Source organism: Protopterus annectens, chromosome 9.part0 (genome assembly GCF_019279795.1).
Source record: "Protopterus annectens isolate FY-2018-M chromosome 9.part0, PAN1.0, whole genome shotgun sequence".
In the NCBI taxonomy this organism is placed as follows: Eukaryota; Metazoa; Chordata; order Ceratodontiformes; family Protopteridae; genus Protopterus; species Protopterus annectens.
The window spans coordinates 298,064,924-298,091,324 of record NC_056743.1 but is presented as its reverse complement, the minus strand read 5'-3'; the positions used below and the strand labels follow the sequence as shown (position 1 = coordinate 298,091,324).

The 26,401-nt window shown below is 39.9% G+C and overlaps 1 protein-coding gene across 1 annotated transcript in view; it reads right to left on the bottom strand.

The window, feature by feature from the left end:
- PNPLA2 (patatin like phospholipase domain containing 2) overlaps positions 1-26,401 on the bottom strand; it is a 930,557-nt gene that overhangs the window by 57,460 nt on the left and 846,696 nt on the right. The gene's annotated exons all lie outside the window — the stretch shown is intronic.

Below are 26,401 nucleotides of genomic sequence, written 5' to 3'. Positions count from 1 at the left end.
CATTGTTTTGTTTTGACAGTGATAATCTTCTTCTTCTTTCGGCTTTTTCCTGGTTAGGGGTCGCCACAGCGGATCATCTGTCCGCTCATGATTGGCAGTGGAGTTTTACAGTGTCGAGTTGCCAGCCTGGTGCCCATCCTTCCACAGAAGACACACACACACACACACACACACACACACACACACACACACACACACACACACACACACACACACACACACACACACTCACACCTAGGGCCAATTTAGAGTGTCCAATCCACTTACTGCGTGTCTTTGGGATGTGGGAGGAAACCGGAGCATCCGGAGAAAACCCACGCGACTACAGGGAGGACATGCAGACTCCGCACAGAAGGCACCCCAGCCAAGAATCGAACCGGAGAACCTCTTGCTGTGAGGCGGCAACGTTAACTGCTGCACCACCGTGGCCGCGCTTTTTGACAGTGATAATGCTAGTTCTAAATACTAAAATGTTAAGATTTTTTAACATTTATAGCAAAATATGTAGTTGTTCTCTTCCCTTCAATTTTTTATATCTGAACTGGTACAAATGTATTTTTCCACTCCACAAGAATATAAAGGATACTGAGAATGAGTTTTTCACAGAATATTATATTTTTATAACTACAACAAATCAGGTTTTCCAAGAGATCAGATAAAGTCAGTCAATCCCTAAACCTACTTACCTTAAGACAACTTATCCGGTGACTATATGTAAAAGGCTACTGTAATGGTATCTCTACTGCCAGTGGCTCTTGAGGAAATGAATAAAGAATACAAATGCCTTTTTGTATAACACAACAGAATTTATTCTAGCTAACAGTCTATAGCTGAGGCTCATCTTCTCTGATGATTTTGCAGACATTGGTTCTCAGCAGAAAGTCAGTGTTTCCCCAAGCCCATCCACTTGACGCTAAAAGCTTGAAAATCACTTCCTGATGCACAGCATAAATAATATACAAAGCCAAAAAGGCGCTGTACTAGCATTCCAGAGGCCTTTCTTTACTTTAGTGAGAGGATTGTGTTAATTGGCCACTGGCTGTAAAGGTTGGCTGGTCTAGGGCTTGGAGTAAGCACTCATTGGTTCTTTTGAGCTTTTTTTAAGCTGTTTCAGATTGTACCTTCTGGTATTTAAGCCCTGCCTTTGAGAGGATTTCTATTTATTCACTATGAGCTGAGCGCTGAGGGGCACTGACCGCAACTCTGATCTGTGATATATAACAATAAGTATCCTGTTTTTTTCTCTTATTTTTAATAGTTATTGCTTACTCTAAACATTTATAGCACTTTTTATTGTCTGTTGCCTACTTTTTACTGTATTTTATTGCTATAAACTAATCTGCACTGTTGCACTAAAATTGTCTGCTTTACAGGGCCTGCTAAATTACTTTTGTTACTGTCACACTGCTTGTAAAGGTTTTTTAGCTAGTTTCACTGTGTGAAAGGTATTAACTGGAATTTTTCTCCATTTGTTAAACATATGTTTGTTTGTTCTGAGACTGATTTCCTGCCAAGGTGTGTATCATATAACTGATTTGTTTGCAGTTAAAAGCATTCTCTGGAGTCACCTTTCTCCTTTATCTGTTTAAACTTTCATTTACTGTCTCACTGCTGTTTTTCTACTGTGATAAACATTTCTGTAGTGTTTTCTGTCTACAATAGTGTAGCTTGTAGCTGTAGCATAGTTCTCCACCCAACCTCCCTCTTGCTGTCTTGTTCTTATACTTGGTGGCTTGGCAGTTGCCCCTACTGTAAATTTGATCTGGGACACTCCTCCCAGTCCATTGTCATTAGCTCATTCTACTTAATACAGAGAGAACATTTGAGAATGGTAACCCCCTTAGTTTCTTAACCTTGAATTATCTTCTGTTACTCCTTTTTCTCTTTCCACTTTACTAAAAAATAAATAAATAAATAAAAAACTTTATTCAGCTGCTTTTACAGTTTTTGTGATTCCTCCTACTACTCTATTACTTCATCTTGGTTTTTCTGCGACGTGTTCTCTAAAGTATTCAATTCCATCTTCTCTGCTGCATTTATTACTGCTTGTTTTTAGCCTGCTTAAATTTTAAGTGTTATTCTAAGCCTCTTAGTTTTGGTTTAAGTGCTTGGACTTTAGGCCTAACCCTTAGCTCTCCCTGGCCTCTCTCACTCAGATTCTGACAAATATGGATGGACAGTTTCCTACAGTTTCTCCTGCCAACCTGGCTGATATGGGCATCCTGAGACAGTGTAGCAACTGCCTCATGTACATGGACAGCCACCTACTACTACCACCTAGGAACACAGTTTGTGAGAGATGCAATTACATAAAGAAGCTAAGTCTATGCTCTCTCCCTCACAAGCCAGATCTGGCAATGAGAAGGCTGTCAACACAAGCACTACACCTCAAACACAACCCACAACTACACAACACACAACCACATATGTGGAGGTTCTCAGCAAAAACAAACTCAAACAAAGGAGACCATAGAGGCAAAAACACATGAGAGCTCCACAGCCCTCCACACCACATAACATGCATCGGCAAAGCCAACTTTGAGGTTAAGATAGCATCCCAGGTTAAAGATGACCATAATGCCTTCTATAGCTATAACAGAAACCTCCAGGGCAGCACACAGCAGTGTTCTGGACTAGTGGTTTATGGTGCCACATTCACTGAGCCTGGCAATATTATGAACATGTCAGGGAACAAATCCATTTCCAACTTTGCCCCCCCTCTCACCCCTCAAACCTCCCCCAAAAATGCCCTCAAATATAACCCTTCCAACTATAAAGGGAACATGTACTGGTTGCACTCAATAAAATCAAGAACATAGCCTCAATGGGCCTTAACAACATCCTGGGATGTCGTGTGAACAGTCTAATATATGACTTATCAGGACACCTGGGGTCATTATTTATAGTCTTAAACAGGCTTTGTGCCATGTGAATGGTGGACTGCAACAGTCGTCTACCTTCATAAGGGAGGACTTGCAACAAATCCTCAAAATCACAGAACCATTAGTCTGACTAGTCTTATTTGCAAAGCCATAGAAAGAATTATCATGAAAATTATCAACAAGGACATAGGGCACCTCCAGATCTGGATCCATCCCAGTTTGGCTTTGTCAAAGGAATGTCATGCTTCCTGAATCTGGGTGAATTTGAAAATGCCACTAAGGTAATGGATGAGGGGAAAACAGTACATACAATCTACCTAGATCTAGCTAAAACATTTGATACAATACTCCACTCATGGATTGTCAATAAACTTATGAAACTAGGTATAAACCCTTTATAATATGCTGGATAGCTAGCTGGATCACTGATAGGACTCAGGATGTTAGAATCTGAGAGGTCACCCCCACATAGAGGCTGGTCACCAGTTGAGTTCCCAGGGCTCTGTGTTAAGCCTACTACTCTTTGGCATATATACTTCTCAGATGTCAAAGCCAACATAAAAGGTCTCTGCCTAATCAAGTTCACAGATGACAGCAAACTGGGAGCAGTCATTGAATCCCCCTCAATATGAGAACACCCTTCATGAAGGTCTAACATAGACAAACTCTTGGTGCCAAAGCTATGGCTTAAACCTTAATACAAAGAAATGCACTATATTACCTCTTTGGAAGTCTGCCCCCTCTCAGCTAACTACATCATCAATAAAACACCCCTAAAATTTGATTCACTAGTCAGGGATCTGGGAACTCATGTAGACAGTAACCTAGCCTTCAACCAAGATTTGACTAAGATAGTAACAAAAAACTTTGTTGCTCAGCATATAAGCAAGGGTATGACATCTAGGTCCAGAGAGGTCATTATACAACTGTACTCAGCCATCATCAGACCCATCACAGAGTATAACACGGCCTTTGGTATTACTCTGACTAGACATATGCAGCAAGTGGAACATCCACAAGGGTTCTTTATAAAAAGAATACTGGGAGTACGCACAATGCCTTACTCTGATCGCTTCAAAATCTAGTCTCCTATCTTGGTATCATAGAGACTTATCAGAGTTGATCTTTGCCTGGCAGACAAGGCTTCCCTGGACCTGTTTTGATGAATCTTCTGCACATCCACAAAACAAGCAGAATCAGAGCTACTAGATTACAAGACCTAAATTTTGCTTGTGACATAAATAGGACATGTTGGAAAGACAGATATGTTTCTCAGAGAATTCACATTCTCTGGAATAGGCTCACAATCCATTTGAAGCAGAATTCTTTCCTATCCGTATTTCAGAACAGCTTGGACCAATGGATGGGTAACTGGAAATTCTTCCCTGGTCTATCACCTATGTCTTGATGGGCAGAGGCAGTCAGTCATCTACTATGTAAATCAAAGTTGTGGGTCACATTTGGGTTGCACAGCTAGGCTTATAAGGGCCCTCCTGGTTGTTAGCTTAGTATACGCCTATGAACCTATTAACCTACTTGCCTAAGAAGTTTGGAATGCCACTGTTACCATTATCCTAACCCCTAGACCTAAACATGCTTTACTTATCACTGATCCTCTTTTGGTCCACAATACAACTCTATCGCATGTTTTTGAAAACACGCTTCTGTATTTCATACATCTTGTTCATTTTGCTGAATAGCACTGTAACTCCATACAGAAAGCAATAAGGCTTCTCAGAAAGGTTTCCCTATCTCCTCAGTACTCTTACCTTTAAGCTGCTTAAAGAAAAGTATTGCTCACTTCTGGCTAATAGGCTTACTGTATATGAATCCTCCGATATACAGAGAAGCAATCCATCCATCCTCATCCCCTTTTCCCATATTTGCACATAGGGTCGGGGTGTCACTTCAACAGTGACAATCATCTTAAGCCAAGGTTTATACCACCGGGTGGCTAGCCCTGCCTCAGAAGTTAATTTGTAACACTCACTCGCACATACACTCACACCTACAGCCAATTTAGAGTGTCCAGTCCACCTAATGCATGTCTTTGGAATGTAGGAGGAAACTGGAGTGCCAGGAGGAAACCCACATGACTGCAAGGAGGACATGCAGACTCCGCACAGAATTCATTCCAGCTGAGAATCGAACCGGAGAACCTCTTGCCATGAGGTGGCAACACTAACTGCTGCATCACCACTGCCACCCAATGCAGAGAAGCAATGATTACTTAAAATTAAACAGACCATAATCCCCCCCCCCCCCATTGGCTGTGTTTGAAAAAATCTTTTGTAAAGATTGCCCCTGCCTACAGGAACATTTTAGATATCACATCACTGGCTCAGACCATCTCACTCTCTTAAAAAAAATAAAGTCACATCTAGCTGAATAATTCAAATGTCTCCTGCTTCATAGATGTCAGCTAGGGGAAACAAATTTACTTACAGACATTTACCTCAATCCATATGTTTTCTAAGAATGGATTTACTGAACTTGACATGTAAATAGCTGATACAATTTGTGTACATCACTACTCACAACTTGTACATTATGTATTTGCTTCTTATATGTGACTTAGATAACACGTTGATTATTATTCACTTTGCTAAGCACTGTTGCACATTGTTTTATTTTATCATTATGACTGCTATATCTGATCATATTGTGGTTACCTTATGGCCCAGGTAGTGGTAGAAAAATGGTCTTGTACCAGCTCATCCACTCAGTCAATAAACAATAAGCAAATAAACAAAGTTAATTAATTAATTAATTAATTAAGGTATAGATCAAGGATGTAGCACCCTGGGTGACATATATGAGTATTAAGAAGAAGCAAACATAGGAGAAGCTTAATATGACTATATAAGAAGGTAGAGAAAAAAGCAGTGCATTTATATTCAGAACAATTACAGATTGTTATCTGACTCACAAAGGACAAGGATCAGCTAGTAACATAGGCACTGGAGGATTTGATGAGGAATGGTTGGACTGAGCAATCAATGCCTGCTTGCCCATCCTGAGGAAGAAAGATGTTCCTTTCCACTGCAATATAGGCACCAACAGGATACTGAGGTACACAGCATGTAGCATATGAGCTTTAGATGTTTTCTTGGCTTTGTCAAACTATGTCCGCATTAGTCTTCAAGGAAGATGTGCAAGAATGCACACATTTATGGGAAAGGTATAACACAGGCCTCCATGTCTACCAGCACACAAATATCAGTCAATGAAGAAAGGATAAAGGCCAAAAACATGAACAGTCCCTTACTGCTGCCTGGATGATAACCACATTAAAATGGTTCTCACCCCACTAATGGCACTAAATGGCTGCTAAACAGTCAACAGGCGCAGGGATGGAAAACAAGATAAAAAAGTAGGCATGTAACAGATGGAAGGAAGAAGGCAGGAGGTGAAGGAAGTACAGTATACAAAAGTGAGCAGAAAAGCAGTAAATAAAGGCAAATACAGAAAGAGAACAGGAGAATGAGTTAAGAGGGAAATCTAAAGCTTACTTAGGTATATAGGAGAAATAAATAAAGGATGAAAGAAAAAAAGAAAAGACCTGGCCAAGCTGAGATAGGTTGGGAAGGTGACCACAGAAGACTGGGAAAAAAGCAGTGATACTGAAAAAATACTTAGCTTCAGTATGTATGAAGGAAAACAAAGAGAAGCCAGAAACAAACCCTATGGTGGAAGTCTACAGTAAAAGGAAGAGTATTCTGACTACAAGTAAGACGGATAATTACCAGAATGACAGAGCAGTCCTCACTGAAATTAACAAACAACCCAGAAGCTTAATAAAATCCACCAAAGACAAAACTGAGGCTAAAAATAGCTACACAAGCCAAAGACAACCACAAGGCTTTTTTTAGTTATGTTCATAATCTCAAAAGCACAATGCAGCATTGAGCTGCGCTGACTGTGAACAATGTTACCTACACTGAGGCTGAAGATTTAGTGAGCCTACAAGCCAATAAATTCAACTCAACCTTTACCCCTCTCTCTTCCCTCCATCTGTCTCACAGGCAACACTTGAAATGGTTCACATCCAACTATCACACATGACTATATCCTAAAAATGCTAGCAAAAGCTAAAATGCTACATTGATGGGTCCTGACGATATCCCTGGAAGTATCTTAAACATCATGAAGAATGAGTTAGCGTTCCCCTAATCACACTGGTCAACCTCACCCTCCATGCAGGTTTTGTACCAAGTAAATGGAGAAAAGCTAAAGTCATTCCCCTGCAAAAGGGAGGATCTTCCACAGACGCAGGCAATTACCAACCCAGCCTCATATTTAAAGCCATGATAAGACTTATCATCAAACTAATCAGGAAGACATAAGGAACCTCCAAACACTGGACCTGTTTCAGCTTAGATTCTTCAAGGGAAGGTTATGCCTACTCAGCCTGGTGGACTTTTTTGTAAAAGTCACCAAAGCAGTGGATGAGGGTTAAATGGTACACACCACAAATCTCAACCTGGCCAAAGATTTTGACATAATTCCCCACTCAGGCATAGTAGAAAAGATACATAAACTGGGAATAAACCCCTATGTCATCCATTGCATTGCCAACTGGCTCAAAGATAGGTCACAGGAGATCAAAACAGGGGAACCTATCTCTACAATGAGACCAGTCACAAGTGAAATCCCCCAGGGTCCAGTCCTGGCACCTCTTCTATTTAGCATCTGTTTCTCTGAAGTAAAAGACAATAGCAAAGGGCTCTGGCTGATTAAGTTTGCAGATGACTGCACGCTAGGAACAGTCACTGAATCCCCAAATAATGTAGTTATCCTGCAGGAAGGTTTGTCCCAAATAAATAACTGTTGCCAAAATCATGATCTGAAACTAAATTCCAAAAATGCATTACTGTACCCTTTGAGAAGTCATCTACCCCATGTGGTATAGTAGTACATTGCTCTGACTATGGTATACAGGGCCCTGGGTTTGAGACTTGGCAGCTCTGGTTGTTTGAGGTGGGAGGATGACATAATGGTTAAGGTGTTTACCTTAAAGACACAAGGTGCAGGGTTTGATTTTCACATGAGGTAACTGGCTAGGCTTCAAATGGCCCAAAATGGCAAGTAGCCTAGTACTAATCTATGAACCTATGAACTACCACACTGATAATATGCCCATAAGAGTTAACCTGCTTGTGCGGGATTTTGGAGCTTATGTGGACAGTGACATACATTTTGATCAACATGTGTCCATTGCTGAAAGAAAGTGTTTCTGTATCCCACAGCTTGTAGACAGATTGTGTCTAGATCTAGAGATGTCATTGTCCCCCTGTACTCAGCCCTCAGCCAATTCTTGAATATAATGCCCCCTTTAGCATATATCTGTCCAGACAAATGCAACAACCGGAACACCCACAAAGATACCTTACTAAAAGAATACAAGACCTAAACAACATGTCCTACATTGGCCAACTCAAAGGCCTGTCACTATACTCATTATTCTACAGACTGCTAAGAGGTGACCTGTGTATATCATAATAGGAATCCTCCAACCCAATACTGATGGATTTACTGCACATCAGCAAGTCAAATGGCATAAGAAATACTTGGTCTAGGTATCTGATCTAAACCTCTTCTGCAACATCGGCAAAATTGTTTTGAGGGATAAGTACATCTTACGCTGCTCTGGAAAAGACTCCCCATCCACATAAAACAAAGTTCATTCTTGCCCACATTCAAGCAAAACGTGGATCTATGGATAGGAAAATGAAAGTTATGTAATTACCATAATGATAAATTAATGTCCGATTTTCATCCAGTTCAATACATTGGGTTGTTGGATCTAACTGGGTCCAACCTTGGCACCATCTCTGAAGCTTCCCGGATCCAAGGCTCTGAATCGTCCTCTACCCATAATTCCCTCCACTACACCTTAATACCTCAGATTGTGTTTGCCCCACTAACTAGAAAATTTCAAGATATAATAACTCTATTAACGTTAATTATTAATCTGACAGGAAACATCTAGAAGACTGTCAGAGTCTGATAGGACTGTTCACAGATGGGGTGTAAGTGAGATCCATTCAATCACCAGAAGCCAACAGATAAAAATATGGAAAGAGGCAGGAGGGAAGGAGGTTGAACTGGATGAAAATCAGACAACATGGATATATCATTATGATTAGTACATGACTTTTGTATATGATGTCTGTTTCCATCCAAATCAACACATGGGCCAGATTCCCAAGCTATTTTACCTGTGGGGTATCAAGGAAGGACATTCTTGAGAATTATGTAACCAAAGGAGGAGCGTGATCTAGACAGTACATCCAGTTTATAATGAGACACAAAGGTGTGAACTGTTGACCAGGTTGCAGAAGCATAAATATCATCAATGGGAAATCTTTTCATAAAGGCTACTGAAGTGGCTATACTCCTTATGGAATGAGCTTTGGGCTTCATTTCCCGGATAAGCCCTTTTTAGTGTACACAAAGGAAATATAATCTGTTAACAGTCTTGAAAGATTAACCTTAGAAACTGTTTTGCCCAGTTTTAGTCTAGAAAAAGCAATGAACAACTGGTCAGGTAAAAAAAAAAAAATTGTACCTCTTTCTTCTTCATGTTGCTGTTTGCCATATTTATTACTAATTGTTGGAAGCCTCCCTAAATTGATGACTATATTCTACTGAATCGCTGCTTTATCAGTGCTATCTGTTACTGTTGTGATTTGTGAACTATTGTTTCAAGGCAATCTACTGATTAACTATATTTCATTGCTATCTACTGCAATTCATTACTGCTTAACTGCATTTTATTGCATTTCGTTGCTGTTTTTTTTTTCATACTGCAAGTGCTATTCTTTTGACTGTAAGTGATTTAATCTGTGCTTCATTGTGAGTTTTTTCTTACTGAGCTCTTAACCTTAAAATTGAGTAGCATAGTTTAAATACAGAAACAAAAAAAAAATACAATAAAACGGACCACTGTAGTCAGTTGCTCTACTTTATTAAAACACATACCTGGAGAAAGTGCTTAGTTCGTTTGGTTTGTGTTTTAATAAAGTAGAGCAAATGACTGCAGTGGTCCGTTTTATTGTATTTTTTTGTTTTTGTTTTGCATGGTCCTTTGTGGGCTGGCAGTGTTTTCTTCTGTAGTTTAAATACAGATCTGAAGCATCCAGAGCTTCAGCAGTAACAGCACCAGTACTTAATAGCTATGACCACCCCTCCTGGTATGACTGTAGGGCAATTTCCTGTGCTTTATCCTGCTAACCTCATGTACTTGGACATTCTGAGACAGTGTGTCAACTGTCTAATGTACACAGACAACCCTCTCCTCTTACCTCCCAACACTCATACATGTGAGAGATGTACTTATATCACCAAACTCGAAGCAGTGCACACTCCAACCAAAACTGGACTGGTCAAGAGGAGAAGGTCAACACCTGCAACTCACTACAGAGAACACACAGCCCTCCAAAATACCAAACTATACACCCACCTTCGCAGAGGCTGTCAATAAAAACTTACCCAAACAACAGAGACCCCCGAGACAGAAACGCACTCCACCACTACAGCACAACACCAACCCCAGAACATATTGCTCACGACCACAGTGTGCCCCTCAACCTAAGCCCTTAAGGCAAAACACTTTGCCCAATGTACTAATCATAGGAGACTCAATTATGAGGCACACTGATGTCCCACTCACTAGGTTGAACATGGAGAAGGTAACAGTCAGTTGTCTATCAAGTGGCAGGATCCACCACATAACACATCCACTCAGGTCACTCCACAACAAGTACAAATATGACTCAGTCATTGTCCATATGGGTGTGAATGACCTGAGATGTACCTCCCTGTTCTACATGAAAAGAGATGTGATGGAACTCTCAGATTATACGGCTCAGGCAGGTATGACCCTAGCCCTGAGCAGTATTCTACCATTACCCAGAATGATACAACAGTATGAGCAGAAAATGATTGACTTCAACAATTGGCTAAGTTTCTGGTGTCATTCTAAGGGGATCCAGTATCTGTCTGCTTGGGACGGCATGATCGACAGACCTCAATGCTTTGCCAGAGATGGCCTGCATCTGTCAACCCTGAGATTCCGGGTACTGGCTAAGACTCTTGCCACCACTATAGTGCCTTTTTTAGGCAGTGGTCCAAAAACCAAAATTCCACCATAATAGCTACAAACAAATGCAATCTGAGGGTCATGCTGTTCAATTCTAGAAGTCTAAATCTCAAGATGCACTCGCTCAAAGCTCTCCTCAAAATGGAAAACATCGACATCTGTGCTGTAACGGAGACCTGGTTTAAAGTGGCAGAAAGCACCCCTGCACTCCCAGGCTACAACTCATTCCATAATTTTCAGCCCCAGAATACGTCCGGAAGCTCCAAAGGTGGTGGTGTCTCCATATTCTTAAAAGATATGTACACCTCTAGACTGGTAGCCCAGCATAATGCATATGAGATACTTCAGGTACAACTAACACTGGGTAAGACGGCGATACAAGTCATAGCATGATACAGAACCCCAAACATGTCCCTAGACTTTCACTACAAGTTCCTAAGCATCTGGAGTATATCAAGGTCCAACCCAATACTCTCATACTGGGTGACTTCAACTATCCTTCCATTAACTGGGAAAACTATTCAAGTACCAATGTACAGACCCAATGTTTTCTGGAATTTATCAGTTCCAGTGCCCTGGACCAGCTCATTCTGACCCTCACTAGAGGAAGAGGAAGCAACATCCTCAACCCGGTTATCACCAACATGGGAGACCATTGCTCCATACCTATAGTCAATTCCTCTCTGGCTAAATCCGACCACAAACTGATCACCATGGAAATCTCCATCTCACCTACAACCCCTGCTAAGGTGACCACCCTGAATAATTTCTCTTAAGCTGACTTTTGGCTCCTAAAAACAGAGGTGGCTAACTTCTCAGCACCCATGCCAACGGAAAATAGCTGCACAACTGCAGAATCATACACCAATGCACTGTATGAGCACATACACCAATGCACTGTATGAGCACATACACAAATGCATGGACTTTGCCATACCAAATAGAACTAAGATGCTCTCCTCTAAAAAAAGGAAGCCAATCTGGTGGTCCACAGCCATCAATAAACTCTACAAAAGAAGGAAGAAACTGTTGCAGAAAAGAATAAAGGCACAAGACTGGAAAACCTTCCTTATCAGTCTCAACAAAAAGCTGAGATCCCATATCAAATCATCTAAAGCCAGCTATGAAGGCAGAATTGTGGCTGACACCAAAAACAACCACAAAGCCTTCTATAGCTATATCAAAAACCTCCAAGGCAATACCCAGATTTGCTCTGAGTTATTGCACAATGGCACGTCCTATACTGAGCCATCAGATATAGCCAACATACTGGCTGACAGATTCAGTGCCAACTTTACCCCTCTCCCCCTCAAGGGCCCTATCACAATAACAGAAGAAAGCCTGGAACCCACCATTTCTGCTGCACAGGCAAAAACTGCATTGTCCAAAGCCAAAAATACAGCATCTATGGGACCTGATAATATCCCTGGCTGCATCCTACATGAGCTACAAAACAAACTGGCATCACAGCTGAGTGCCCTTTTCAATCACAGCCTTACCTCAGGCTATGTCCCTAATGAATGGCGCACTGCTACAGTCATCCCACTCCATAAAGGGGGAGCAACTACAGACCCTGGGAACTATCGCCTCATTAGCTTGACGAGTCTGGTATGTAAAGCTATGGAGCGCATCATCATGGAATGCTTAACAAAGATATAGGCAATCTCCAAACTCTTGACTCCACACAGTTTGGCTTTGTCAAGGGGAGATCCTACCTGCTGAATCTGGTTGGCTTCTTTGAGGCAGTCACCAAGGCTTTGGATGAGGGTAAAGCAGTACATACAGCCTACCTTGACCTGGCCAAGGCCTTTGATACCATTCCCCACTCAGGTATCATTAATAAACTCAGCAAACTAGGCATTAATCCTTACATCACTAGGTGGGTTGCAAATTGGCTCACAGACAGGACCCACAGAGTGAAAGTTGCAGATTCCAAGTCAGACTGTTGACCAGTCATGAGTGGAGTCCCACAGGGCTCGGTCTGGGCCCTCTCCTGTTTGGCATCTACTTCTCAGAAGCCAGGCCAACACAGAAGGACTCTGGCTGACCATGTTCACTGATAACTGCAAGTTAGGAGTCATTATCAACTCCCCAAGTGATGCAGATATCCTACAAAAGGGGGTCTATATCATATGAGCAAATTGCACAAATTGCGAACGCTCATAATATCGAATGTACTGGATCTCAATGTGCTTTTTCTGAGATTGCGGTACACTGAAGAATGGGATATTTGCCCTTTCCTCACTGTAGTATGATCTTGGAGTGGGGGGTGCAGTCCCCCACAATAGGAAGTTTGAGGTCTGGTACATTCGATATTATGAGCGTTCACAATTTGTGCAATTCGCTTATATGATGTAGACCCTACAAAAGGACCTCTTTGAGACCAAAGACTAGTGTCGGAACCATGGCCTGAAGCTTAATGCCAAAAAATGCTTTATCATCCCCTTTGGAAAAAACTCAGTTCCCATGAATTACCATGTTGATTGTAGCCCACTGAACACTGAAGGGGCCACAAGAGATCTAGGCACCCAGGTCAATGCCCATCTCACCTTCGACCACCACATTGCCACTGTGGTCAGAAAGTTCTTCTACGTGACACATCTTATAACCAAAGGTTTTGTATCCAGGAAGAAACAGGTCATCATCCCTCTCTACTCATCCTTCATTAGACCAGTGACCGAATATAATGCCCCATTTGGCATGTACCTGACCAGACACCTACAACAGCTGGAGAGGCCACAAAAGTACCTCACAAAAAAGATCCTAGGCCTTAAACACATGTCCTACATGGACAGAATCAAGAAACTTCAGCTGTTCTTGCCATTTACTTAGAGGTGATCTCAGCTTGACTTACAAAGCTATATCCAACCCAGCCCTACTTGAAATGCTACAACTAAAGAAATCCCATTCCCCCCATGCGACATGCTCCAGAGTTCACAACCTCATTACCACAATTAACAGAACATGCTGGAGGGGCAGTTTCATTTCTCAAAGACTGCCCATACTGTGGAATAAGCTTCCCATTCATGTCAAGCAGAGCTTCTTGCTGGCCCAATTCAAGATAAATCTTGATGAGTGGATGGGTAACAGAAAGGTCACCCCAGGGATCACTCCAGTTGCCCTACTGGATAGGAGTACTGTGAACTAACATCAGGTGGCACAGTGCCTGGGCAATTTTTTTGGGCTAGGCTTGTAAAGGCTCCAGGGCCAATAGCCTAGTACACACCTATGAACCTATAAGATAAAAATCTGAGATGATTATGAACATGCAGAGTATTTTCACTTTTGATGGAAAATATAGGAAAACACACTAGTAGGTTGATGGATTGGTTTAAATCTGCTTCAGATGGCACCTAAGGAAGAAAAGATGCATTAATCCTTAAGAAAATGCTTGTCTTTGTAAAAAATCAAGTATTGGGGTTTGCAAGATGCATCTTGTAACTCTAAAAATTGTCTAGCTAATGTAACACCCACAAGAAAAATTGTCTTCCAAGAAAGGAACTTTAAATCTGCTGATGCTGCTGGTTTAAAGGGAGACTGGCTTAAAGCTTGGAGCACAACAGTAATATCCCATGGAGAGACTTGGTCTCGATTGGCACTTATAGGAGGAATGTTCCCCTCAAAAAGACTTTAGCAACTTTTAGTGATGTTATGGAGGTGTCATTCTAAGCTATGTGGAAATTGGAGATTGCAGCCATTTGTACTTTGATAATGAAGAAACTGAACCACTATGGAAAAGCTCAGTGTATTGAAGGGATGGGAGCCGAAAATGGATCTACTACTTTTGATATAGCCCATATCCAAGACCTTTTCCATTTGCTATGATAAACCTTTTTGGTGGATTGTTTCTGGGATCCTGAGATTATCTGAACAACTGATCCTGGGAGCCTGGTGTCTCTGGCTAAATTATTAGCAACAAGGAAATTGAAGTAATTTGTATACATGGAGACAATAAAAAGTACCTTGTAACCAGAGTCAAAACATAATCTCTTCTTACACTTAGTAACTTAATACCTAATCTAGTACGAGATGGTAACTTGTCCCAAATTTTCCCAGTTTAATGAACTATAGAAAGTGTGTGTGTCTGGGAAGGAGTACACCATAGGACTAGAAGGTTTCAAATGCTATTTATATTTGGATAGGATGGAATGGAAAAACCTGATGCCAAAACTAGTCAGAACAAAAGGAAACAAGTGATTAGTTTCATGGGTTTCTGGTCCAGAGGAGGAAATCTGGTTGGGTGAGTCAAGAGATTTGGATACTGATCCAACATCCATAGTGGATGTACTAGTAGAGGTCACAGGAAAGGGAACCATGTTTGACAGGGCCAGAGGGAGCAATGAAGATCATCCTGATCTAGCACTTTCTTGCTTTCTGGATGAATTTGCTCATTAAGTGTAATGGGGGATGCATAAAGGAAATCCAGGAGCTAACTGTGGACTAGATCATCCCTCGGTGACCTAATGTTTCTGATTCCCAGGAAAGAAAGCATGTGGAGGCCCATTCTGGATCTTTGTCAGCTCAACACCTTTCTGAGCATTCCTTCCTTTCAAATGCTGTCCCATCAGCCCCTGTTTCCTCTTCTTCTACCTCAGGCTTTCTTAGTCTCTCCGGATCTCAAAGATATCTATCTCCATATTCCTATTCATCCCTGTTTCAGGAAATATTTGCATTTTCAGTTCTCTGCTTTGCTCTTTTGCCTCTCTACTGCCCCAAGGGTCTTCACCAAATGCCTTACTCTTTTGACTGCCTTTTGTAGGATGAGGGGGGATACAGATTTTTTGTTACCTGGACGGCCTGCTCATTCAGTCTTCCTCTTCAGAAACCCTGCTTCAGCACCTCCACTATGCTATTTGCCTCTTCCAAAGTCTAGGGCTTACAGTAAATTTCCAGAAATCCTTCCTGACTCCATCTCAGGATCATGCTTTTCTTGGGTGCAGGTCTCATACCATTCCTGCGCTGTCATCCCTGCCGTTTCCCAAGGCTTTGACTCTAAATGCCTTTTTTTCAATCTTATCTTCCTCAGGGCTAGTTATACCAAGGGAGTTTCTAAAGGCTCTGTGGAACATGGATTCCACCATTCCTATGCTTCCTCTAGCCAGGATCCATATGAGAAAGCTACAGTGGTTCCTAATGTCAGTTTGGCTCAAACATTCCCATCCTTTGGACCATCTAGTTCTTCTTCCATGGCTCAAGCTAGAGCTTCAGTGTTGGATTCCTCAACTGTTTCTCACCCAAGGGCTTCTTTTTCAGCCACTGTCCCCTCTTGGGAACTTTTTTTGGATGCCTCAGACATGGGGTGGAGGGCTTCACTTGCCACTATAAAGGTTTTGTAACTTTTGGTCCCTACATCAGACAGCGGAACATATCAATGTCGAAGAGATGAGATCTCTCCTTCTTGCTTTTCAGCCTTTCCATAATCTGTTCCTTCCAGCGCCTCTCAAAATCTTTACAGACAATACCACAGTAATGTGTTACATCAAAAAGTAAGGGGGACATGGTCCTACCTCTTGTGCAATCTGTCCAGTATCAGGTGACTCTTCAAGCTGCTTATATTCCTTCAGAACAGAACCTTGTAACAGACTGTCTGAGCAGGTCCATAACACAGACTCACAAGTGGATAATTCACATATATGTGTTTCTGGACATTGTTCAAAGGTGGGGTACTCCTCAGATATATATTTTTGCCTCCCCTCTGAACAGACATCTTCTTCTCTTTTGCCCCAGAATCCCATCCCTCCCCTTCCTCTCATACCAAGGGTCCTGTTCAAGACAGATAGAACCCGACTGTCTCAAAATCTTTTTAGTGACTCCCATCTGGCTTAGACAGCATTGGTTCCCTCTTTTTCTGCACTTAGCCAAGGGCAATCACTACAAGTTACCTCACAGGGTGGACCTCTCACACAAGACAAAGGGTCTCTCATCCATCCTCATTTGTCCACTCTTCATCTAACACTGTGGATGATAGGGTTTGACCCCCTTTAAGCACCTTTTTTTCTTAGGATGTGCTTTATTTTTTACAGAACAGGAAATCCACTACCAGGAAATCTTATTTAACCAAAAGGAAGAGTTTTTTGTCTGGTGTCTTGACATCATCCATCCCTGTGTCTTTGGAAAAGTAAGGTTTACCTTTCTTAGTTCTTAAACCTTTATCTTCTATAACTTTCTGCTCAACTTCCTTCTTCCTATAATGTCCTGCGTTATTAAAAAAATTTCTTTTGCTAGCATCTAAGATTTATTTGTGCATTTCATTTGGTGACCACTAGATGACAGTATAATGAAGATTAACAAACAACGTATGCTAATGCAATCCAGAAAAATGCTTGAAAGAGCTGAATTGTCAGTTATAGAAATGACACCTTCTGGGGAGGAAAAGTAACAAAATTTCGAAAAGGAAGTTAGTCATATTCCTTCCAAATATCAGGGACGCAACTAGAAAAGTAATGTGAACTTAAAATATATTCCACAAGAGGATTGTGTCACACAATTTCAATTAAGGATTGCAGACTAAAAATGATGTTAGAATACAAAACAAATATCACTTTAGCAGTGGAAAATAAATCAGGAATAAAACAAGGAAAACCAAATTAAAACAAACATATGCTATCACAAAAAAGTTTGGATGAGAAAGCAGTAAAAAGACATAAAAATTCTTAAAGGAAAATCTAGCCAGAAGAGAAAGAAATGAAAATGAAATTTCAGCATTACTATAAGAATAGGATTATATCAATGAAAAAAAAAGTATAAGAAAATGGATAAATCATCACTCAGGTGTTCAGTCTCTATTCTTTCCAAATGATTAGCAAGTGACCTAAGAATGATATTTTACTGGCAGCAGACAATGAAACCCTACCTTAACACAAGCAACCTGCTAGTAGCTGCATTTAATGGGACAGTGACAATATAGATAATCTTGGGTTTCCAATAATGTGTTTGAATCATGTATGCCAAGGAATTGGGTCTATATTGATTTGTCGAAGTTTCAAAACTTTGAAACTGATATGGTCGGCACCATATAATCGAAGTTTTGAAACATCGAATGTTTTAATGGAAATCTCTGTAAGGGAAGATTTCCTTTTACTGCACTGTAGTGTGATCCCGGAATTGGTATATTTAAGTAACGGGTGGTGTGAGGGGTGCAGGGGGGCTTGCCCCCCTGCTTGAAAAGTTTAGGTAAGTTATTCTTTTTGGGGGGGGGGATTTTTTTTGTACATATTCGAAGTTTTAAAACATCGATGATATGGTCTTGACCATATCAGATTCAATGTTTTAAGACTTCAATTATGTGATATAGATGCAAGGAATCAAACTCGAGAGAAAAGCTCAAGATGTGAGTCTTGGCATCCATGTCAAGAAAACATAATTTAGTGTTACAATTGGGAGTCCCAGTCATAATTCGGTGTAGTGCGTCATCTGCTCCCTTTGCTACTAGTTAAAGAAAAAAGTGCTATGTGTTTTGATGACTTTCAAAGTCATAAGGCACTTAGTGAGTACTGCCGAAAAGAAAGTGTGACATGTTACCTTATGTTACGGTAAGAGAGTCAGAAAAGACAGAAATAAAAAAAAAGACTGGGAATATTACTAACGCAGGGCAGCAGACAAACATTTTTTTCATTCTGCTGCTGTTTACTGCCTAGCATGACAAATGATCTCAACAACTTAAGCACAAGTGCTTAACAACTTTTAAGATCAGGTCTCATGCTACAGAAGCACAACTGGTTTGTCTTTTTCACAATATCAGAGCACAAACACAACGCTCCATGAACTACAAATAAAGTTTGGAGAAGTAAAACATGGATGACCTGAAAATCATTTCTTTATACTTTAGTATTTGAATGGCCTATCTCAAGCACTTATACTAATATGGTACTAAATGAATAACAGGAAGACAGAGAGCAGTTAGCCCTATGGCTTAAGCAGGTAATTTGTAAGAGCAGCAGGGAAAAGATGAAACATTAATGTTTGCAATTAAATTAAAAAAACATAACCAGGTGCAAAAATGAATTTATTTAAAACCTATTGGCCACATTTGAAGGTTAAATGACCTGTGCACAGGACTACATAAAATATTCAGATTAGAAATGAATATTTGTATATTTAAGAATTAAGTCCTAAGGTAATAGGCTGCAAAGACAGAATACCGGAGGAAGCTGAAAATAACTGAAGGTATGGATACAAAATGCAATGCAATACATATGAGTTCTGTGTATAGAATATCTGAATATCATTTCTTCCTCTGTCTGGGGGATGGGGCTTACATAACCCATTTAAAGGCTAGGAATCCTAAATGCAATCATTGAAAAAAAATTAAACATGATTAAGGAGGATATAAACTGTCTCCAAAAATGCTGTATTTTGCAATATTCCTCTTTTGTGAGGTACAGCAATCTTGGAATTAGTATATACAAATGCCAGGGGTGTGTAGGGCACAGCATTCCAAATCGGGAGTTCAGTACTTTAAAGGTTTAACAGCAAGTTTTGGAATCATAATTGCATAAGTTGTTAAATGTCAGTACTCACCATAATGTATCTCATACTTCCAATAGGGAAAACTGTTGAGGGTCATACACACACACATATAATGCGTTGGGAGCTAAAGCCTAACAAAATGAGTGTTTCTGCTAGGTTGGTTCATATGATAACTAAAATACTGTTTAGCCAGAGGTTTTAAAGGTTACCCATTTAGTTTATTCAGTCTTAATCAGGTGAGGACCAGGCCCATTCATTCTTCAAGCAAGAAAAGACACTAAAGCCCATTTATTCCCAGGTCAAGTGAATTCCTAATAAGACCAGTGTCCTCAGAGTTGACAGGTGGGTGTTGAGCAGGCTAGTTTACTTCCTTAACTTCCACCCAACAGTGGTTTGTAAGTGCTACTACATACAGCAACCTCCATAATAAGAGATACAATGCTATGCAGTGTGGCCTCTCCAGGCTTACTGCTGTGAGTGATAGACCCACATGGATAAAGATGTCACCAATGCAGCAAGCAAAATCACCTCCCTACCTCCAAGATAGGTGAGCTGGTATTGGCTAATGAATACCTTCCTTTGCTGATTGGCCCCATCCAGTACCTGTACTATGGCTTAAACACATGCCATCTAGGTCATAATCCAGTCCATACTCTTCTGTGCCATGGAACCAGGCTTTATATGCAAAACAGTTTGTTTAAAAATAAAGTAGAGAATATATACTGGTTACCTAAAATGTTTAGAAGTGTATGCAGTATGGATTAGTAAAACAATAAAAAAAGAAAAAGGATATTGAGGTATGCATGGAATGTTATACAAAGAACAAAACAGGTATAAAAGAAGTGGACAATTAGAAACAAAAACAAAATAGCAATTACAAGAATGAAGGATCCAGAAAGTACAGTTGTGTAAGAATTTACCATAGCAGTAGATGTCCAAAGTGATCACTATTGCATTATGACTAACATATGGGATATCTTGCCAAGGATAGCCTTATGTATGGCTAGTATACAAAACATGGATGCCGTCCTTTAATGCAGTGTGTCCAACATATGACCTCAGGCCAATGGAGGCAAAGGTACATGAAGGATGTATAGAGCAAAGTACCTCAGGACTTTCTTGCCCCACAAAAAAAAAAAAAAATTCACTTAAACAGAAATACAGACAACTATATACATATATACAAGTGAAAAAAGAGGTAGAAAACATAAAAAGAACCCACCTCAAAGTAAAAAGAAAGAAAAAAAGGGAGGACAAATGGAGTGATACAACACTCCAGTACCATCAGTCAGACTCCACTGTTATGGCAACATCTTACACAACTGTACTATGTCCTTCCATGATTACTATTGCAGTGTTAATAACATATGGGAGATTCCCAAAATTTCGAGAAAGATAGGGAGGAATAACTCTGAAAAGACTTATATTCCAAAAGACCCAGCAAAGCTGAACAAGAAAGCATTGCTCTTTTCTTAAAGAAAATATCAATTGTGTAATGTTTACTGAAAGTGAGAACAGGAGAACAAGTAGCTGATTCCAAAACAGATTTAGAATCTAAACCCTTAAAGAAAGCCACTGAAGATGCAGCAGTTCTAGTTGAATGGGCCTTAACAGGGGCTGGAAGCTGGTTTCCATGGAAGGCGTAACAAAAGGAGGCAATAACATTCATCTACTAGAAGAAATTCTTACCTGGGTATCAAATAATATAAAAAATGAAACAATCATCCTGGGTGACATCAATATGCAGATGACTCCACTATTATCTGCCCTGGTAATTCCACATCTGCACTTCAACAAAGCACCCAAAGTGCCTTACAACCTCCGAAACGTGAATGGCCAACAACCATCTTGCCCTAACCCCCAACAAAACTAAACTATTCACCCCCAAGAAAACTACTTCTCTAAATAAAAATGAAGTCTCCACACAGACCCAAAATAAAACCACCATAGAGGTGGTCTCATATACCAAATTACTAAGTATAGTCATAGATGAAAGCCTAACATTCGACCTGCACATACACAACAGTATAAAAAAAAACACACTACAAACTTGGCATGCTCTATAGGTACACATAATTCCTCAACTGTTCCACTAAATAAACCTTTGCCTCCACCTTTCCACTACTCTCCCTCTTATATGGTGCCCCTCTCCTTACCAATATTCAGTGCTCACTGATATCCAAATTTGAGATGTGCTACAATAAAATTGCTAAGTTTGTAACCAATGCACAATACTCTTCCTACCACTGTTCATCACTACACCTTCTAAACTGGCTTGAACCTCCACTCTATCTATCTTACCTATAATTAATCACAGCACATAAAATTATCTTCAGACCAGCAGACTGCCCTGCCCTTACCACTGTGCTTATCTTCTATCACCCAAACAGACCTCGCAGATCTGAAAACCAACTATTCCTGAAAGTGGAAAAAACAAACTTATCAACTGGCCAAATGCTATACTCCTTTACAATTGCCAAACTGTGGAACACGCTTCCACCTTCTATCAGGAGCACTTGCAATCCAATTGGCTTTAAAAACACCCTGAAGGAGCATCTTTCCTCCTTATGGCAATATGCATACACCAATACTACACCTCTCAAAACCTGATTCCCTCTTCCTCCACTCTTCTCACCTTTATTAACTACTAATCTATCTATCACAACCATCAAGCCTACAACTTACTGTTTTCTTTTTTTACAAGTGCCTTAAGCCCTCTATTGTGGAATACCTACTGAACAAAATATTAATGATACATGCTTTAAGTTTCTGACTTCATATCCTGTTAATATTCATAATATGTTATTAGAACCAAAGATAATGACATGCTAACTTAGTTGGTTAACTGAACATATTACCTCTTTATACATTCATATCTGTTACTTTTGGAATCCTATATTGTACTGTAAATCCTTTTTTGTCATTATGTCTAATTTTTCATCTAAATGTTCAAAAATGTGTGCTGTTGTGCTGCTACTACTATAGTATTGTAAATCATTGTTCTTGTGGAGCTTTTCTCTCCGGGCCTCCACTGAAAATGGGCTCAACTCGGTCCAGTGGACCTTCCCATTTAACAAATGCAAATAAATAAATTAATTAATTAAATCAATGCTCGACATACAGAAATGTAAGATGAGCAATGCACATTATAGAACATTCAGGAGTTTGAGGGACATACTTTCTTGTTCATGGTATTGGAAAACATTATTAGCGATGTCAGAGGTTTTGTGATTGAACACCTAAATAAATACGAGCTTAAATGGCAGATATTATTTAATGCAACAGTGTCTCTGGATCTTAATGATTCGGTGTCCATCAATCCAGTGTTAAAGTCAAAATTGTATAATGTCTTTTAAGAATGTCAAATTTTCTTTAAGTTCTTCTTGAAAGTTTTTAACATTTGATTAATTAAACAATTAAAATTATTTTATTGGAAGTTTTTAATCATGTGACAGTGTGAACAATATTTAAAATGTTGTAACTGTTAAGTTGATTTGTTCTGATGAAGTTCTTTAGTAATAAGCTGGAATGAAAATGATTAACCTTTTATTAAATTATGTTGCTTTTGGAATTACATTTGTGAGTTGTTCTTGGCACCACAGGTTCTGCAAGTTTTCGTAGTTCAGACAAATAAACAAGAATATGAGGAATACTCCTATTATAAGAATCCTAATTCTTTCTACTGCACCAAAAGGAAAATAACTTCCATTTGGAGGTGTAAGATTTTGTGGTATTTGATATCCTCACCTCCAGTAAAAACTTAAACATGTCATCAGAAAATTGGTGCCTAATTGGAATTATAACTCCATCACCAAAAGAGTCAAATCCAAAGTCTGTAGATATAGATGAATCACAGAGGATTTGTTCTGTGAAACTAAGTCCCTCCTGTGAGATAATTTCTAATGAATGCCCATGACCAGATGAAATAGAAGAGGGAACCAACGCTGCCTGGGCCAAAAGGGAGTCATCAACAAGATTTTTGGCTTGTCCTTCCTGACCTTCAGAAATATTTTTGAAATAAAAGGAATTGGAGGGAAGACATAAAAGGAATCTCCTTTTCCAGAAAAAGATCATGGGATTCACCTGAACAAAACAGTCTAAACTATTTGTTGTATAAGGAGGCAAAATGATCTAAGTGTGGAGTACCTCACCGATCGATAATCTCCAAAAAGACCTGTCTAACATCCACTCATAAGGATCTGCTCTGGATCTACTCAAAAGGTCTACTACATGTGCAAAGCCTGGAGAAAAAAATGCACTGAACTACAGTTCCCCAGACAATCAAAGTTAATATGCATAGGCAGTAGGACTTTGTGCCCTCTTCCCCCGCTTGTTGACATACCACATAACTGTGATGTTGTATGTGAAAGCTGTAAGAGGACCTGAAATCTAGAGATAATGCACAAACTGAAGTGCTATGATAAGTACCTTCATCTCCTTTACATTGATGTGATCTCTACTTTCCACATGGGAACAAATTCCCTGAGCCCTTGTGTCATTTGTATAAGCACCCCATGCCAGATCTGAGGCATAGGTGAACATGTCTTGGCAAGATGAAAGTAGAAGAACAGGCAACCCTATATTGAGAAGAAAAACTGTTCTTTCCACCAAGAGTACTCCTTTTTGATGAAGGGCAGAAGAGGAATTTGGAAGCTCAAAAAATGGCAATACCGAGCCCACATAGTTTTTAGATACCACTGAATCTTCCTCATATGGGGTCTTGCAAAAGTCACCATAGGAATCGTTGATGCCATACAACTCAGTGGCCTGAGCATCTCCCTTGCAGTTGTTAAATCCAAGTAAAGGAGACTCTGAAAGTAATCAATCAGGAAAGTAACCTTGTCTTCTGGAAGCAAAACTGTAACTGACAAGATGTTGATTATATAGCCCAGGAAAACATAAACCTTTGATGGAATTAAGTATTATTGCTTTAAGTTTAGCTTGAACCCCTACCTGGCCAAAGATCCATTACAAAATGCAAATGAGTCAAACAAAGCTTTTGGGTAGGAATCTGAAAGACAGTATTGTATAAATAAGAAAATATTTGAATAGCTTGAAGTCTGCAGTAGGGAATAACAGAAGCTAGGCACTTTGCAAACATCTTGGGGCAGAAAAAAGACCAAAAGGTAATACACAAAATAGAGAAAGATATGAAGAGACAAAAAATGTAAGAATTTACTGAAATGTTGATGTAAAGGAATATAAAGATAAGCATCCTTCAAATCCAGAGTTACCATGAAAGCCTGAAGTGGAATCATTGGAAGTAAGGACTGATATGTCAATCATTTGAAACACAGGACTTCCAAGGAACTATATGGGTAGGAGAGAGCTCCAAAATAGGTCTCTAAGATACCTTCTGTCTGGGAACCAGAAACATTCTTGAGTAAAAACTTGTTCTCTGCAAGTGAAGAGGGACTGATTCTGTTGCATGTTGAGCTAAGCAGTCTTGAAGAAAAGGCAGAATAAGATGAATCTAGCATTGAAGTGGCTGTGGAATACCTGAATGGCAAGGAAGATCCCTCCAGGACATTTTGCATCTCCTCTGAATAATTGTCAAAACCCGTTCTTCTGAAGTTGTCATTTGCCAAACTGACAGGGTGAGAGAAAGCCTTTGAGATAAAGGGACTTAAGATAGACTGAAGTGGGCAGAATCTCGAAGACAAAACAGACTACCACAAGGTGGATGATTTGTCCTACAAAGGATGCTTAGTACCCCTGGAACTTTGTTGAGAATTTTCCTGAAGCCTCCTTCTCTGAGGTCGCTTACCCTTCTGAGATTTCAGATCCTTATGCAGAACAGCACTGAGGAAAATGAAGTTAGGGAAAGCAGCAAGCCCAGATGAGATCACAGTAGACATTTATTTATTTATTTATAGTTTGTTTGCCAGGATAGTCCATTGGGTTAAGAGGAGCCCATTTTCAATGGAGTCCTGGGGAGAAAAGCTCCAGAAAATTACAAATTACAGCTTTAACATAAGAGTAAGTTATTAGAGAAATATAATGTGCACATATGAAGCAAATTTAAACAAATAGAAAAACACATATTAGTAGAGTGCACATATTAGTACAATGCAATAAGTGTAATATTTACAAACAAAGTTTTTAACAGTTTAACATTTTAGCACAATGCAATAACAGAAACAGTGTAAATTTTTTAACAGTTATGCTAATTCATGCAATTAAGATGTTGGGTGAGATAGGGGAGAAATGGCTGCTGAGGCTACTCATAGCAGTATAGAGGGAAAGGTGAATCCCAGATGACTGGAGAATAAGCATACTAGTGTCAGTGTTCAAGAACAAATGGGACATTCACAACTGTGGGCAGTACAGAGGTATCTACACTGCATGAAAGTCCTGGACAGGATGGCGGATAAATGAAGATGAGGAGCAGTAGAAAGTAAGATGGGAGATGAGCAGTTCAGATTCAGATCAAGATGCAGCAGAACAGACACAATGTTTGCACTGAGACACATAGTTGAGAAGAAATTGACTGGCATTTTTGGACTTTGAGAAAGCATATGACAAGGTTTTAAGAAAGCTGATTTAGGCAGTCATGTGATGGCTCAAAGTTCCAGAAACATTAGTAGAATTGGTGCAGGCTATGTACAAAGACCCAATGACTCAAGTACAAACAGTGTTTGGACTCACAGAAGAGTTCCCAGTGGGAATGGATGAGCACCAAGGTTCAGCTCTGAGCCCACTGCTGTTCATACTGGTGATAAACTACATTAGCAAACAGGTCAGAGGGGACAGGTCAACAAAGTTGCTGTATGCAGATGATGTGGCATAAAAGGTAGACTCTGAGCAAGAACTTCAGCAAAGAATAAATAAATTGAATGCAAAACTGAAGGCAAATGGGTTTTAACTGTGTACAGATAAGACAGTTGTAATGGCAGCAAATGTGAGAAATTAGAAGAACCTGAGAATTGAGATAGAAGGAAAAGTA